Source organism: Fukomys damarensis, unplaced genomic scaffold, assembly GCF_012274545.1.
Source record: "Fukomys damarensis isolate Sample0158 unplaced genomic scaffold, DMR_v1.0_HiC HiC_scaffold_8, whole genome shotgun sequence".
Classification (NCBI taxonomy): domain Eukaryota; kingdom Metazoa; phylum Chordata; class Mammalia; order Rodentia; family Bathyergidae; genus Fukomys; species Fukomys damarensis.
Genome location: NW_022900920.1, coordinates 1780015 through 1797517, shown reverse-complemented (window position 1 = coordinate 1797517; position 17503 = coordinate 1780015). Strand labels below are relative to the sequence as shown.

Genomic DNA, 17503 nt, shown 5'->3' with positions numbered 1-17503 from the left:
GGGCTCCTCTGGCTGGCTGTATTCCTTTCTCCTCCAGAGCTGCTTGTGAAAACTTAGTTTCTCTGGGTTTCCTTTTAGCCTTGAAACCAGTATGTGTCTCAACAAGATTGACCTTTTGCATCTCGGCTGAGCCTGGAAGGGTGGGTGATGAAGGGTAGCCCCAGGAGTCTGTTTTCCCTTATTTATACCTTTCTGTAAGGACCATGATAACTCATTAACAGGGCCCTGATGGTTGGAGAGGCTTGGTGGCTGTGAGACTCTGCTGAGCCCGGATGAAGAATGCCTGACCCGTGCGACCCTGTCTCAAGCTGGGTTTAATTAAACTGTCAGCACTGGTCAGAAGAACAAAGCTTCTCTTCCTGGCGCCCGCGCACCCCCCTCAGAGGCAGGAGGGCATTCTCTGCTGAAATGAAGCCCTGTTGGAAATGGATCTGTCTTGCCTCTAAGGGAAATTACCCGAAGCAGGAAGGTGACCTCCTCACTGTAACATGTCCAGAGCTGTGTTACTGCACCAGCCGCTCCAGAGGTGTGGCATACGAGGAGTGGGGCTCCGAAGTGGGCCTCGGTCGTCCAGGGTGTCCTTCCCTCCGGAAACACCTTGGGACTTCTTAGGACATGATGCCACCCATCAATGCTTAGGTGTCCCTTCTCCCAGGATGGAATTCCATGAGCTGTGTCCCATGAGACGGGAAGTCTGTGAGATGTTTCTGTCATTAGTGGTAGAATGCAGCTTCCTTTCCTGGACAGTTAGGGAAAGTGCTGGGTCAAGCAGAGTCCTGCTAGGGGATTTTCAGCCCTTTTCTAAACGCATGTCATCTCAGTGGCAACGTCAAGTATAGCATCTCCTCAACTTATTTGATTATGAAATCTTTACAAATATAAACTATTTAATAGTTTAACTATTTCATATCTTATGGTCCTAAGTGACATGCTGAAGTTCTTACAGCAATAAAGACCAGAGCTGATATTCAAACCTAGGCCAACCCTGCCCTGGGTCTTCTACCCTGCTTACCTCTCTGACCATCAGTACCCAGACTGAGTATGGGTTGTCCTAGGGGGAATTTATAAAAATATAGAGTCTTCCAAAAAATACATACAGAAGGAAAAGACAAACTTGTATAAGTATTTTAATGCTAAATTTACTGAGACTTTGTGAGATTAATACGAGTTACCTTTGACCTCTATAATTAACAAGAGGTGCTCAGTGTGGCCATGAGCTTCCAGACATCTGTTAGCATGGTGAACTGTTGAAGGGCATATACATTTTTTGGTGAACTCTATATATAGGCTCCTAGGGTCGTGGTCCTCAGAGATCCCTGAGTCAATCGGTGTGGAAGGACTGACAGTTTTATCATCACCTCTTTTCCTGGTTGCCTGTTTGAGAAGCCTTGCTCTCCAGCATGCTCAGCGAGGCTTGGATGGGGTCCCCTGTCAGCTCGAATCCTGGCTCACTTGCACCAGGCCTGGTTTCAGTGTTTGAGTGTTACTAAGTAAGCAAGACTCTGAGCGCAATTGCCTCACCTCCTACAGCCACACTGAGAACAGTTTAGGATTATGAGTTGGCCATTATGGAGCACTCTGGCTTCTGAAAGTGCTTTCTAGTCATTAAATCTGTGCCTGCTGTCAAGGCTGGACTGAAAAGGGAAAGAATCCCACTGGGCCTCTGGAGAGAGCAGCGGTCTGAGATTGACATTCGCGTGCCGGAGCGTGCTGCTTTGCCCAGCATGGACGAGTGTCCTACACTTGGCCCTGGCACTACCGTGCTGGCCTCACATCCTTGTGTCTCTGGCAGGCACAGAACCAGGCCTTCACCAACACAGGCAGCCAGGGGAGCTTGGAGTCCAGGGAGCGGTCAGTCCATGATCACTCCTGGAGAATGTCCAGGGAAGGCAGCATCCTGCTGATGTGGTTGTACAGGGATTCAAGGCATGAAAGCCACCGGTCCTCTCCTGCAGCACTGCGCAAATCAGGATGAGGCAGCTGATTCCTAAGCACAGAGAGGATTCTGATTAGAGAAATGCGCATAGAAGAAGGGGCTGTTGAGAAAATAGAGAAAGGTAAGAGACACAGGGTTTAGTTTTTCAGTTAAATAAGGCACTTAAAAATGCCTGAGCTAACATACAAATTTCTTTTTCCAGTATCAGGAATTGAACTCAAGGTCTTGTGCTTGCCAGACAGGTACAGTGCCACTGAGCTCTACATCCCCAGCCTTAACATTTAAATATTTTAAAAAATTAAATTTAACACCAAAGCCGTAAGTAATGGTTAGAATGATAGTTACCAACTGTCAAGTACATATGTGCCAAATACTGTTCGTGCAGTCCTGTGCAGGGGGTGCTGTTATTATTCCCATTCTGCAGCTAGGAGAACTGAGGCCAGAGGAATTAAGTACATCAGTGGTATGGTGAGCTGTTGGCAGACCCAGGCTTGGGACACTGGGAGCGTGACTCGGGAGGGTACATTCTCATCCACTAGGCCATCCAGACTTTTTTATTTTTTTGGTACCAGGGATTGAACTCCAGTCCTTGCGCTTGTAAGGCAGGCCACCAAACCGCTGAGCTAAATCCCCGGCCCCATCCAGACTTTTTAACCTAAGAAAACCAGAGAAACTAGAGAGGTGAGAGGAAGAAAGGGATTGTTCGTGAGGTATCTGAGAAGATGGGTTTCCAGGTACTGAAAGCTATGGGAGTTGGGTGGGTAGAAGAGTGAAGGACTTTCCGGAGGAAAGAGTGGCTGCAAGACTGGGACTGCAGTTTTCCCTGTGAACGGGGGCCCAACATACTAGAGTGTTGTGTGGAGCTCAGCCTGGAACCAAGTGTAGATTGGTTCTAGAATTAGAATGTTCTAGAACGAGGAGTGTGGACTGAGTGACAGGCAGAGGGAGCCAAAGAGTTCTGGAAGAGCAGAGAGACTGGGTGGAGGTGGGCCTCAGACACTCCACACAAAAGCCCTCCGCCCCAAGCTCTCTGCGCCTGAGATGGAGCAGGGGAGGAGCGACCTACAGGGGGCCTCACACGCCCGTCCCATCCCCACTCCTCAGGCCCTCCTTCCCCGGATGGAATGGATTGTTGCTTCCTCAGCACGCCGTTCTCTGTTCAACATTTCTGTTACTGTGGTAAAGCATACATAACCCTTTGTAAGTGTACAACTCAGTGACAGAACCTATGCTCACAGTGTTGTGTAACCGCCACCACTGTCCTCATCCAGACTTTGTCATCATCCCAACAAAACCTCTGTTCCCATTAAGCACTGCTCATTCCCCTGCCTCCAGCTCCTGGGGATTTCTGTCCGACTGTCTGTCTCTGTGGCTTTGCCTATGCTAAGTACATCATACAAGTGAACTCACACAATATTTGCTTATCTCTGACTGGCTTATTTCTCCTACTATTGCATTTCTTTTTCCATTTTTTTGTTTTGTTTTGTTTCTTGAGGCAAAGACTCACTAAACAGTTCAGGTCAGCCTTAAACTCACTACGTAGCCCAGCCTGGCCTGAAATTTGCAGCAATCTTCCTGCTTCAGCCTCCTGAGTGCATGCTGGGACTACAGCTGTGTGCCACCTGGCTTACACTGTGTTTCTGAATTCTTTACATGTTGTAGCAGCTCTCAAAATGTTCTTTCTTTTGCTGGCTGAATAATTCTACACATGTAGATAGCCCACCTTTTTTTTTAACAACTCAGCTGCAGACGGACACTAGGTTGTTTCCACCTCTTGGTTTTCTCTGGGTGGTTGGAACCTTGGTCAGAGTCCCCTCGGCATTCCTCATGGCCTTGCTGGCCCCCTCAGGCTGAACAGGGACTCAGATGGGGCTGCCCTTGTTCCCCTGGACAGTGGCTCCGTGGGCTGGCAAGCCAGAAGTCTCTGTGCTGGCAGACAACATCCAGAGACTGTGGGAGAAGAGTTACTGAGTCATTTGCTCCTTCTAGCTCTGATTCTGGGCCTGGGGCTTTTTGCAAGTCTGTGTTGGACTCCAGTTTTCTTTTTTAAATTGTTGTCAACATTTTGTTTTGTTTTGTTTTGTTTTGTCTTTTTCATTTAGCCATTCTGTCGGGTATGTAGATTGTCTTATTCCTTTTCTTTAACTTTATATTTTTTATTAGTACACATTTGTCATACATATTGATCACATTCATCACAGGGTCTTTGGATCTGTACGCAATATATCTTGATTCTTCTCTTTTCTTCCTACGCCCCTCCTCTCCCTTCAAACTTGTTTCCCTCACATTAACAAAAGCTTTGTTTCCGTTTTTTCCCTTCTAGAGTTTTTTTCCTTTTTCTTCCTCCCTCCCCATTTGGACGTGTTCTTCCTACTTCCCAGTATCTCTCCTCCATTATGCTCCTTGTTTACCCTTTGAGTTCCTTACACAAGAGAAAAAATGCAATATTTAAACTCATGTGTCCCATTTATTTCACTTAGGATTATGGTCTTAAGGTACATCCATTTTCCTACGAATAACTCAAGTTTATCCTTACGGCAGAGTTGTTCTCCAACATATTTAAATACCGTATTTTCTTTATCCACTTATCTGTTGATGAGCATATGGGCTGTTTCCAATATTTAGCTATTATAAATTGTGCTGCTCTAAACATAGGTATGCATATATCACTGTGCTAATGATGCTTTTAACTCTTTCGGGAAGATACCTAGGAAGGGAACAGGTGGGTCACGTGGAATCTCTAGTTTTAGTTTCTTGGGAACTCTCCATACTGATTTCCGTAGTGGTTGTACCAGTCTACACTTCCACCAGCAGTGGATAAAGGCTCCTTTTTCCTCATAGCCTCACCAGCATTTATCAGTGGTTGATTGCTTGATGATAGCCGTTCTTTCCAGAGTGAGATGGAATCTCAGTGTTGTTCTAATTTGCATTTCTCAAATGACTCCCCAGTGATGTTGCACATTTTTCATGTACTTATTTGATAGTTGTACTTCTTCATTTGGGAAATGTCTATTTATTTTATTTTATTTTTAAAATATGGAGCGCTTCACAAATTTGCCTGTCATCCTTGCACAGGGGCGGTGCTAATCGTCTCTGTATCTTTCCAGTTCTAGTATATGTGCTGCCAAAGCGAGCACATCTATTCATTTTAGATGCCCATTTTTGGATTGGGTGTTTAAATTTGGGGAGGTGGATTTCTTTTTTGAGCTCTTTATATGTTCTAGATGCTAGTCCTTTGTCTGAGGAGTGACTGGTAAGTTTTTTTTCCCATGCTGTGGGCTGTCTCTTCCCTTGGTCAGTGGTTTTCTTCGCTGTGTAAAAGCTTTTTAATCTGATGTGATCCCAGTTGTTAATTCTTTGTACATTTCCTGTGCAATGGTGGGGGTTTGATGAACTTGTTCAGCTGTCCTCTGTTTTACTTGACCTGTGATTGGCTTTGACTTGTGACCCAGAGACATGAAGCCAATTGTTTGAGAGCCAGCACTGGTTTGCAAACTCAGTCCAATCTACTGCGAGTGAAATAATGTCTGGACAGGTGGCCCAGGCACCATGAGGTGAGCCTGGCTCACCTCCTCATCCCAAGATTCTTATCTGAGTCACATCTGCAAAGCCTCTTTTGCCACGGGAAGTATCATATTCACAGTTCTGGGGATTAGGATGTGGACGTCTTGGCAGAGGGCACTATTCCATCTACCGCATGGTCTCTTCCCTTTAGAGGCCCATGACCCTCAGTGACTGCACCCCTCTGCTTGGAACTGTGGAACTGTGCGCATACCATTCTGCTGCCAGGTATCATTAAAGATCAACACCTGTGGCAGCTGTCCTACTTGTCCAGGTTGCAACTAGGCATCTTGGCACGGAGTCTTCTTTAGTCCTCCCATGGTCATGGGTATTGGTTAGGTGTGGGACCCTAGGAAAGTGACTTAACTTCTTTGTGTCTGTTTCCTCTTCTGTGAAGAGTTGGAAGGTATTGTGAGGAGTAAGGGTGATTTGTATGGAGCACCTGGTATAGGTACCATGGTTATTAGTATTTTTTTAGTACTAGGGATTAAACTCCAAGGCCTTTGCACAGAGGCTCAAAGACCTTTTACACAAAGGCCTTTGTGTCCCCAGCCTTTAGAAAAAAAAATATTTTTATTTTTTACTTTGAGAAAAGGTCTTGTTAAGTTGCTAAGTTGTGCAGACTGCCTCAGCCTCCCAGAATACTGAGGTTACAGATGTGTGCCACTGTGTCCAGCTCAGATGCTATGATTATAATTAGTACCCAGACCACAGAAGGAAGTGGAGGGGTGTGGCGGGTGGACAGGCTCCATCCGTGACAGTCCTTGGATATAGAGAAGTTTGCTGTACCAGAAGTCTTGATGAGCTGCTGCTCTTGGGCTGGCTGGCTGGTTTGTTGGCTCCCTCTTCATCATGGCCTCGGCAGGGGTGGCAGCAATGCCTGCCCAAACTTTCCCCTCATTACAACTTGATCTATAATCTATAATAGTGAAAGATTTAAATAAATCAACACCAAGATACAGCACCTTATTTTTTTCATTAACACTTTTTTTTTGTTACAAACCCTTGTGTTAAGGGCTCAACTTTCAATAGATCATCGTGAGGGAGGGGCTCTGCTGGGTACGAAACCCAGCTCAGAAGCAGGTTGTTTGCATCTTTTTCTTTAACGCTTTCTCTTCTTTTGTACTGGGAATCAAACTTAGGGCCTCATGCTTGTTAGGCAGGCCCTATACCACGCTGAGCTACATCCCCAGACCTCATTAATCCTTAATTGATATCAGTCTCTGCTTAGTCTGTCTTTACCACCGAGCCTGAGCTCCAGAGGCCTATCTAGAACACAGGTGTGGCTTTATTACTTTGAGAATTTAGGCTGCCTTGGCATCAGAAGTCCATGTTATAGGGGCAGGGGAAAGGAAAGAAGGGAATGCAATTAATATGAGAGCATGAAAAACTGGAAACAAAGTCTTTGTAGACAGGGAGGGAGAGAGGGAGGGGTTCAAAGAAGGGCAGGGGAATGGGGAAAATGAGAACCAAGATTGATTACGGAAAGGTGCAAATTTCCAACAATAAATGTCATTATATTGTATACTTTAAATGTACCAATAAAATTAATTGAAAAAAGAGAGAAGTTTATGCTGTAGCAGAGGTAGTCCCTGGTGAAGAGTTGGTATCAATAGTCTAGAAGGCTCCTTGGTTGTCACTGACGTGTCTGCAGACTGGTTCTGCTCTTGAAACCCAAGTCCCCGTCTCTCCCTGTTTCCCAGTTTTAGGTTGCCCTGCCTCTTGTCAGTGGCTTCATCTTTCTGTTTAAAAATATTATAACAGAATTTACCATTTTAACTATGTGTAATTGTTCGATAGTGTTTTATGAGTTCAACAGTGTAACACATGTTCACATTGTTTGAAAATGTCCTCCAGAACTTTTTCACCTTGCAAAATCCAAACTGAACATCCATTAAACAACTACCTATTTCACCTTCTCTCTCCAGTCCCTGGTAACTGCCATTCTACTTTTTGCTTCTTTGAGTTCTGTAAATATTCTAGATATCAGCAACTTATCTTATAGGTAACATGCAAATATTTTATCTGTCCACTGCCTCTTTACTTTACTGATATATATATATATATATAATTTTTTTTTCCGGTACCGGTGATTGAACTCAGGTCCTTGCGCTTGCAAGGCAGGCCACCGAACTGCTGAGCTAAAGCCCCTGCCCACTGATTGTATATTTTGATGCACAAAAGTTTTTAAAGTTCAATGTAGTTACAATTGTCTGTTTTTACTTTTGTCATCTATGCTTTTGTTATCATATTCAAGAAATTATTGCCAAGTCCAAAGCAACAAAGCTTTCCCCTTGTTTTCTTCTAGGACTTTTACAATTTTTAGGTCTTACAGGGAATCCATTTTGAGTTAATTTTGTATATGGTGCAAGAGTTCAATTTCATTCTTTTACATATGGATGCCCGATTTCCAAATCACCATTTATTGAAGAAACTACCTTCTCTTCATTAGACAGAGATTGTTTGACCAAATGTGCAAAGGTTACTGTCAGGGTGCATTTTTCTATTGGTCTATTTGACTTTATGCCAGTGCCACACTGTTCTGATTACTATATCTTTGTTGTAGTATGGATTTTGAATCAGGAAATGTGAATCTTCCAGTGTTATTCCCTTTTGAAATTATTTTGGCCACTTAGGATCCAGTAGTCACTTTTTTGTGTGTGGAAGCACAAGGAACTGCTCACAGCAGAAAAAAGGGGTTCAAGAGCTTAGATTTTAGAGTTGAATGGGACAAAAGCCATTTATTTATCCAGCCTCTGCTTAAGGACATTCGGTGATGAGAAGCTCACTGTTTTACAGACAGGTGGTCTTGCTTGTGAATAGCTATGTTCATTAAAACACTTCACACTAACCTTGACCTGTTTTCCTGAAAGGTTTGCCCAGTGATCTTGATGCTGCTGTCTAGAGTTATACTCAGAGCAAGGGTGGATGCCAATGGTCAGTCATTTAACTAGTCATTATCTTTGTCAGGTTCTTCAAGCTACGATATATGTTTCCAGGACAAATCTGTGAGAATTGTGTAGAAGAGGGTGTGGGGCTGAAACCATCTTTAAGCAACTGTCATACTTTGTATAGATCACTCCTAGAACTCAAGGGTATGTCAGGCCACCTGTAGTTTCCCCTGTCCTGTCCTCTTTCTCTCGGGTGGCTCTGTTCTGCTTGTTATGGTTAGTTGAGTGGGCTTCTCCGGAGGCTTGTATCTGAAGAGCATAGAGTTGTAGCTCTAGGAAGCTGATGTGATTTAGTGAACTGGAATCCTTCAGCCAGACACGATTTCTTTATCTTCCTTCCAGGAAGCCAGCCCTTCCCCTCCCAGAGTTCCCCTCCATAACCAGAGCTGCTCCAGATGGACCAATAAGAAGACAGAGGGCCAGGGAGGGGGCGCTGCTGAGGCATCCTGGGGCTTCCGGGCAGAGTATGATGGTAACAGTGGTAACAAGCACAGGATAAGGAGCCAAGACACTTGTGTGCTGGACCTAGCTTTGTCTCCATCCACTGTGACACCTCGGGCAACTTCCTTAGCCTCTCTGGACCCTGTTCTGATCCTCATTTTTTATTCATGAACTGGGTGAGCATTTAGAAGGGATACTCAGCAGGTTTATGCAGGTGGCATCATACTGAAAAGGGTCATTGTATTCAAGACGACAGAATAAGGCTGAAAAATGATTTCCATGAACTGGACTAGAATAAATGAGGTGAAACTAAATATTGATAAAACCTGAAGTGACTATAAAGGCACTGGATGACGAGGCCCTGTTTGGCAGCATGTGTTACGGAAAGCGTTATGACTTCAAGCTGAGGACGAGTCGAGTATACAGTGAACTGGCTGGAAGAGTGAATGTAGCCTTGGGCTGAATTAATAGTCAAAGTGTCCTCTGCAAGAGAGAGGACAGTCCCGTTCTAGTCTGCTGATAGAAGCACATGTAGAGATTATTGCTCAGGACCAGCATCTGCACTTTATTGTGGTTTCTGGGGAGGCCGTTAAACATGCTCTGGAGGAGGGTGGCAAACATCGGGAGCCATCTGGAAAACGTTTCATGTGAGATGCAGTCAAGGGGCCTGGGGCTGTTTGGTGTGATGAAAGGAAAATGTAGAGGAACCCTGAGAGTCATTTTCAAATCTGTGTGAAGGGCCGTGGCGAGGATGAGGGAGCCTGTTTGTTCCCGATTTGTTCCACAAGCTGACTGCAGCAGGCAGAAGGTTTAGGGCAGTGCATTGGGCCCTGCTTCTGGCCTCCCTGGAAAGTTTAAGGAGCAGCTGAATCTGCTTCTGCCAGGACTGCCAGGGAAGACGCTGAGGGAGCTTGGGTTTGGGGGTCTGGGGTGTGACAGTGGACATTTGTGAGGAGTGGTAGGATCCCTTTGGACAGGGTCTGGCACAGTTTCTGTGCCTGCAGCTAGTTGCAGGAACCTGGCAGAATTCTGGAGCCTGGGAGCCACCCTTACAGCAAAGGGGCTCCTGAGAACTGTGTAATAAAATATTCACCACACCTGAATTTTGGCCCACATTTTGGAGTCGAATTTGAAGTAATAAAAATCAACAAATCACTTTGGAATGATGTCTGATCTGTGAAAAGACACAGATTTTTCCTAGGGCAAAGCACCCCTAAGGACAAGCCGGGCACAGAGGTGCTCAGGGGAGCCACCCGCTGCCCCTCCCAGCCCTTGATGCCCTCAGAGCAATGACTCATCTTCCCCTTTGAAGTTGATGTGGTTGTCTTCGGAGTCCTGGTGTTTGCATCCCTCTGCTCCTTCGACAAAGGCCTTCTGTTGGCAGAGCAGGGAAGGGTTAGAAGAGGAAGGTACTGACTGAATACCAATAAGGAGGAAAATGCATTTATGGAGAATGAGGGGCTCCAGGCAACTCGGGGGTCCACTCGTGCGGTGCAAACAGAGCAGAGAATTCCCTTTGGCCGGTTTGTTTTACTTAAGGCTCTGGGACGGGAGGAGGGTGTGGGAGGGAGCACAGGAGAGAGAGAGAGAGAGAGAGAGAGAGAGGAAACATTTCACAATAAAAAGTTTAAACCGTGCCCCTTGTTGGGGAGGGGCAGCCTGAGAGTTGCAGGCTAACAAAGAGGCAGTGTAGGCTGGTGACAGTTAGGGGAAAACACATGGCAACTAATGGGGCAGTAATGGGTAGGGAGGTAACCTGGGAAAAGCTGGTACAAGGAAAGCTGGCATATAAATTCTGGTGGTGTGACATCCCCTCTGGCAGAGAGTCAGGGACCCTCTCACCCTCCCCATGGCCAAAGCCTGAGATGTTCCTGCTCCCAGGGATGTGGCCTGGGTGAGGGATGGTTGAAAGGGGAAAAGTCACCCCGGGGTTTCACTGCCCTGTCAGGTACCAGGGAAGACAGGGGGAATGGGCAGCCTTAGGCCGAGTGCCAGAAACCAGACACAAAGCAGAGGGTTTCCCTTTGGAGTCCTGTGCAGTTGGCATCACACCAGGGCCTCATCTTTGACAGGCTCTGCTGACTTTTGGAGTCCCCAGACTGTTGGCAGGAGCTCGGGGCCTGGTGCTGTGGTCCCCTGGGGACTCCACATAGGAGGACGCAGAGACTAGGGCTTCCCTGTCTGCCAAAGTCCTGGAACACTGCACACTATTTTTAGAGGGCTCTTTGGATATGTCAGCTCCCTAGGGGGACAGTATTTATTACCTGGGGGCTTTTGTAGGAAGCTATTTAGTAGTTTGTACTTGGACTTTTATGACTTCCATGAGGTTCCCCAGACAACCCAGGGCGTCCCAGAGTCCAGGATGGTGTGCCAGTCAGCAAAGAGTTTAGATTTCTGTCACACCAATTAATTTTGACCAAATTAATGATACTCATCTCAGAAAACAAAGCCAAAAAAGAAAAAGAAAGAAAAACCAGTTTTTATTTATGTCTCTGTGTGTGAACAGTTCTCCTTTTCAGGACCTGTAGAAATTGTTTAGGAAGGAAGAGACAGGGCACGGACCCACTGGACACGTGGGAGGAGTCTCTCCTCAAGGTTCCGGCCTGCGGTTGGGATCCTGAATGCCTGCCATCCAGGTTGGTGTGTGTGAAGTGTTGCTTAGCCTCCTAGGTACTTCCAGGTTCCCATGGTGAATATCCACCTGGAAAGTGATGGGAATTCCAGAGATGGCTCCCAGCAGACTACCCAGCAGGGAGGGAGCCCTCCTTCTGAGTCTCACCCCAGTGTGGCTCTGGGGCTTGTGGGCCTGGCTTCCCCTCTGGATAGATGGATTCATGCACCCAGTGAACTCATTACAAGCCCACTGTGTGCAGTCATTTGTCAGGTGAGGGCAGTATATGGATGGATTAGGTATGGTCCTGGGTTTAGGCAGAGTGCTGGCTGCTGGGCTGCCTGCTATGTTGATTTCTCAAGTGGGTAGCACAAGCTACGAGAACTTGATGGCTGGTTTATAGCTTGGCTTCCCTCCCTCCCCTCGGTCATGAAATGGAAAAAAAAAAGAATGTGAATGGAAATAAATAAAAGTGAACAACAATATTTCACAGGGACAGATGCACACACATCAATTACACAGCTGTTCCAACACAACCTCCTTCGCATTCATCTTCTCCTGTCTCAGACATATTGAACTGTGGTCACCACACCTGGGATTCTGAATGTCTCCCTCCTCTAAAGGTGATTTTAAAAAGCAAGCCAGTTTCCTACAAGTCACAGCTCCATTTATAGTAAACAAAGGGCCAGAAATGGTTTGGGGCAGGTTCTTACAGGTTCTTAGTATAAGCAACAGCTGAAACTCATTTATTGATGATTTTTAACAGCATTTTTCACGGCCATCTGGACATGGCATATGACCTCAGCTGTCCCTGGGGGAAGGCTGTGGGCAACTGGTCATTAAGACACTGACCATAGGTGACAGTGTCCCCTGGGCTCCCACAGAGAATGTCCCTTGCTGACCAGCGCCCTCTGTTGATGGTAGTGGTGAATGCAGGGGTCAGTGCATTTCTGCAGGTGCTGGGACCTCTGGACCCTGTGCTGGGAACCCATGATAACAGGTCTATTTGGATTGTGTTCTCTGGTGCTGCCGAGGTAACCTTAATTGGGGATCAGGCATAATGTTGGAAGTTAAGAGTTTGGACTTGGAATCCATCAGCTCTGCTACTTAGTGGCCAGGTGATCTGGAGCAGGTGGCATATTCTCGCTGAGACCCAGTTTTCTTATCTGGAGAAAAGGGCTAAGTAAGGACTAAACTCAGATTGTTGAGTGTGGGTTACACGAGATATTGGCAGTAACAGGACCATCAAGAAATGTTAAGCAGAGTAACAAAGGTGTTACATTTCTAATACCTAATCATGAGCCTCTTAATCCTCATCCTATCCTTAGAATATGTTAGGGCAAAGTTTGCTGACTTGTAGTTTTACTTTTATTTTTTAACATTGATTGTTTATTTTTAGATGACCAAATTCTGGAAATGTAGTCTGGCTATCAAACATGGAATTGTTTTCCACTGAGAGAAATGAGCTGCAAAGACGATGTTCCTCTCTGAACTGCTTCAGTTGATACTTAATGTTTCTTGACCATAGAGATTCCAGGAAGGTTTTCCTTCATTATTTGGGAGAAAAGAAAACATTATTCTTAAAGAAATAAAACCCTGTTTTCTTTTTTCTTTTTTGGTACTGGGGATCAAACTCCGGACCTTGTACTTGCGAGGCAGGCAGCGGCACCACTGAGCTAAATCCCTGGCACAACGCTGGTATTTTAAACACTGACAAGGGAGTGGAGCTAAATCAATAAAATTCTTCCTTTTTCTCTCATTTTCCCTCACTGCCAACACACCTGGTTGCAGTCCAGCTGGGAAGGGGGCTGGGCTTTCCTGCTCATTTACTCCAAGAGCATCAGTCTTTATAGAGGATGCCACCTTGCCGGTTATCTGTTTTGACTCTAGCCCAGAGGACTTGGCCCTGTTCAATCACTCCGATCCCTGGTCCCCACTGTTCACTCAGATCACACTATAAGAAGCTCGCCCGTGGCTCAGCCACTGTCCCGGGCATCCCTCTTGCTGCCCTGAGGTCACAGTGCTGCCTCCTGTACACAAAACTCCAAATCTCGACAGCCCTGGCATTATCTTTGCTAACTATGGACAATCACTCATTTCTGTTCATTTCTCAGCTTTCGCAGCCCTCCAGTTGGGCCAAATCACACCCAACAGTACTCTGGAAAAAGCCCAGCAAAGATGATTTTGTTTTTATTTTATTTAAGGAGATTTTTTTGAGGTTGGGAAAAAGCCTGAAGCTTTTTCTTTCATTTTCCTTTTTTTTTTCTGATAGAATAATTTCTAAAAGTAAGGATAAAAATTACTTTGACAAAATTCACAAAAATAATAATACCATATGGACACAATGTATATGACATATTCACCCTCGAGAAGGGGCCAGTGCAGGCAAGGGGTCTTGGAATGGAAAGTTCCCTAGCTTCATGGTGAACCTGCCATCTTGAAAAAATAGAAGTTGTAAGAGCAAGTTCAGGTTCATAGCGAATTGAGTGGAAGGCTACTTGGACAACTGAGGCAAGAGGATCACAAGTTCAAGCCCAGCCTGGGAAAATTAGGGTGACGCTGTCTCAAAAGAAAAAAATAAAATAAAAAGGGCTGGGGATGCAATTTGGGATTCAGGTACTGCAGGAGGTTTAGACAGGAGGTACGGAGATTTCTCCCCCTGCCCCTGTACAACGTTCTACATGACAGGCACCATGCACTAGTGTGGCACATTGTTACAGGGGATGGACCTGCGGCAGCGTGTCCTTGTTGCCCAGAGCACATCCTTTACATTAAGGGTTAGTTGGTGTTCTGCACTTTATGGGTTTGAACAAATCCATCATGATTTACATGATTTCAGTTTTGATGTCAAATACAGATACTGGCGCTGCAGGCCAGCCCTAGGGCTGCATCCTATCATCATGCCAAGGGTGTCAGAGATTCAGGAGCACAGCACACCAGCTATTCTGGAATGCCTGGCCAGCCACCATCCCTTCATCTCCTCAGAGCACAGTGTTTTTCTTCCGGGTAGGTGAAATTGAATTCTCCTTTCCCATGCCTAAGGGAGCAATTTCACACACACACACACACACACACACACACACACACACACACACACACACACACGTGTGCACGCGCGCGCGTGCGCGCGCTACATCGTTTTCTGAAGTAGGAGGTAAGTTGTTTAAATTCCCTCACACAGCGGAGCAGCCCCCGAGGCCTTGCCGGGCCTGCGGCTGCCTAGCCAGCACCTGCTGCCCCTGTGCTCAGCTTCCAGTTCCCAAGGCACCAAGTTGGCCCCACCCGCCCTTGCCATTTCAGTTTCTCACGGGAATCCAGCTCTGCGTCTCCCTCTCATCTTCCCAAGGAGCCCTGCATTTGTGCTCAAGTTCTGCTGCTGCTATTTCTAGCTATGTGACTTTGGCCCCAAAATGTAACACCCCCCACTCAACCTGTTTCCTCATCTAAAAAAATGGAGATAGCAACAGACCTTAGTTCATTGGGCTGCAGTGCTGATGAAGGAGGCAGCGACCACCTGAGAGTGTTCGGCAGGGCCCGGGTCTCTGCCAGGGTCAATGGAAGTTCCGTCGGCAGCAGCATTAGTAGCAGCCGGTGTGCTTTCATTCTGAAGGAGCTCTCCTTCTAGGGAGGAGGATGGAGCTGTGTGAGCCCTTCCGTTTTCCTGCAGGGTAGCTGATTAGGTGTGGGGCGGTGCGTGGGCCTTTGGCCTTGGTATTTCAGGCCAGGGTTTATTGGCTGACCTGTTACTGATGGCCAGAGTGTCTGGCAAGCCAATTAGGTAAACGTGCCATGCCAGCTCCAAGGCTACCTGGCCAGGCCTACTGGCCGCTGCGCATGGAGCTTTTGAGTGTGGGCGCAGGGGTCTGCCTTAGGTTCGGCCTCTGGCTATTCCTAGATTTGATCTTTAATCTTTCATTTGTAACACATTCAAGAGATGTTTCTGTTTCTGCCTCATCCTAGCCTCTGGGGGAGTAGTGGTGATATAAAAGAATGTGGACTCTGCTTTCCAGAGCAGATAGGTCTTGTTGGGCATAGGAGTCAGTGAGTAAAAGAGGAGTTTTGTCCGGAGCTTTATGATGGTGGCTCATAAATGGTGGTGATGCAGGACTGAACTCTTTCATCAAAGGCCGAGGCTGAAGGGGAGTCACATTCCCTCTCTCTGATCCTAATGACCCAGGGAAGTGTCATAGTGCCTGGGAGCACACAACAGATGAGTAGGAGGCAAGCAAGGCCGCAGCAGGCCTCCTGGGGAGGGTGCTTGAGTGCAGCCCTCTGCTCATTGGCACTGGTCTGCCTGATGCTGTGCCTGATTGGCCAGCACTGGTAAGTCAGATCAGCAGCTGAGGTCTTGTCCCCCAATCCCTAACCCGGGACAGCCTGGAGCCCTCTTGCTTTTCTGAATCCTTAACCTTGGCATCTTCGGGCTGTGGTCTTATTGCTCTCCATCTTCTCCCATACCTGTGATTTTGGATCACTTATTCTTTCCCAGGCCAATTGTCCTTTGTCCCTGTATCCTGTGCTCCAGGACCCTACCTCTGTTCCTGGCACTCTGCCACAGAGACGTCTGAGTATGTGGGTGCACCACTGAATCCTGGGCCCCGTGCGGACATTACCCTTCTGTGAGCCTGATTTTGTTTCCTGTACTCCAACTCCCATCTATAAAATACGAGCCACATCCCTTCCTTGGTTCCTGTCTGGTTGGCAATGGGAGGTAACATGAATCCCAGGCTAAATAAAAAGAACATTACTCAAGCGTTCATTTAGTGAACACTGCAGAAATTCCCTTCCGAATGTCAGAAGAATGTTTTAGAAGAGTGCGATTTGAGGGAATTAAAAAGAAACAGCAGGGGCTAGGAATTCAGCTCAGCAGTAGAATGAGCGGAGTGCTAAGCTTGTGTAAAACCTGGGTTCCATCTCCACGTAGGGGGAAAGTAGCACGAACAAAGAGTAATGCATCAACCTCCAGGACACATTAGGGTTCACTAGAGATTCCCAGTTTTGAGAAGTTTTAAGAGCATCCTCAGAGACCCCTGCCTCTGTGGGGACCCTGGGGGCCATGCCTCTGTACTCAGGAACTTCAGTATCCCAGACATCTGTTTGGAGGTGTGTATGGTAAAGGGACAGACAGCCAGGGGACCCCTGATCTCTCGGTCACTGAGGCTCTCTGTGTCTACTGGGAAGAAGGTGTGAGACCAGGCAGAGTGGTCACAGCTGCTATGCTCCAAGCGTCTGCCACGTACAAGGCTCTCATCCTTCCTCACAGCCTTGGGGTTTGTGTCCCTGCCTCATAGATGGGGAGCCGAGACTCCTGATGTGGTGGCTCGGCTATGTCTCGCAGTGAGGGGGTGGTCAGGAGGGAGATTTACCCAAAGCCCGTGTCCCCTCCTCTCCTCCAGAACTACATCATCACACTGGCAAAGCCAACTCAGAACATCACAGGGGAAGGAAAAGATTACTTTTGTGGGTAGAAGGTGACAAGAGAGTTCACCGGAAGTCTGAAAACGTTAAATCAGCTCCAGGGGAAGAAGTACAGAGTTGAGGAAGGGTTGGAGGGGTGCCTGCCAGGAAAAGGAGGGCCAGTGAGTCAGTGCAAAGGTGCTTTTGTCCTGTGAGAGGCAGCAAAGGCTACCCAGGTAGGAGAGCTCCTGCTGCTCAGGATGAAGGTGGTGAGATGGCCGGCGGGCCTCAGTGCCCTTGGTGGTATAAATTCCCTTCCAGCTTCTGCCTGCAGAGGTAGAGCACTCTCCATCCTACCCAGGGGCACACAGAGAAAAAGCTGCCCTATCCGAAAGTGTGTGCTTTTCCCAGGGGCCATTGTTCCTGGTTGCCAGGAAACCGGGGCCTTCAGGTGTCACCCGGGAGACTGGGGCCTGGGTATTTGGGTTTAGGTCAGGCACAATGCTGCCTACAGAATGAGATAGCGTCCCCAAGACCTCCTCACTCATTTGTCATACAACTGTGGTTCCCAACAACTGGGACACAGGGGCTGTGGGAGGAGGTGGG

The 17503-nt window shown here is 47.0% G+C and overlaps 1 protein-coding gene and 1 non-coding gene across 2 annotated transcripts in view; one reads left to right on the top strand and one right to left on the bottom strand.

Moving 5' to 3' along the window:
• Slit1 (slit guidance ligand 1) overlaps positions 1 to 17503 on the top strand; it is a 148448-nt gene that overhangs the window by 20018 nt on the left and 110927 nt on the right. The gene's annotated exons all lie outside the window — the stretch shown is intronic.
• Positions 4967 to 5073, bottom strand: LOC117285337. The gene has a single exon (XR_004516340.1). It is a non-coding gene; the product is annotated as a U6 spliceosomal RNA (small nuclear RNA).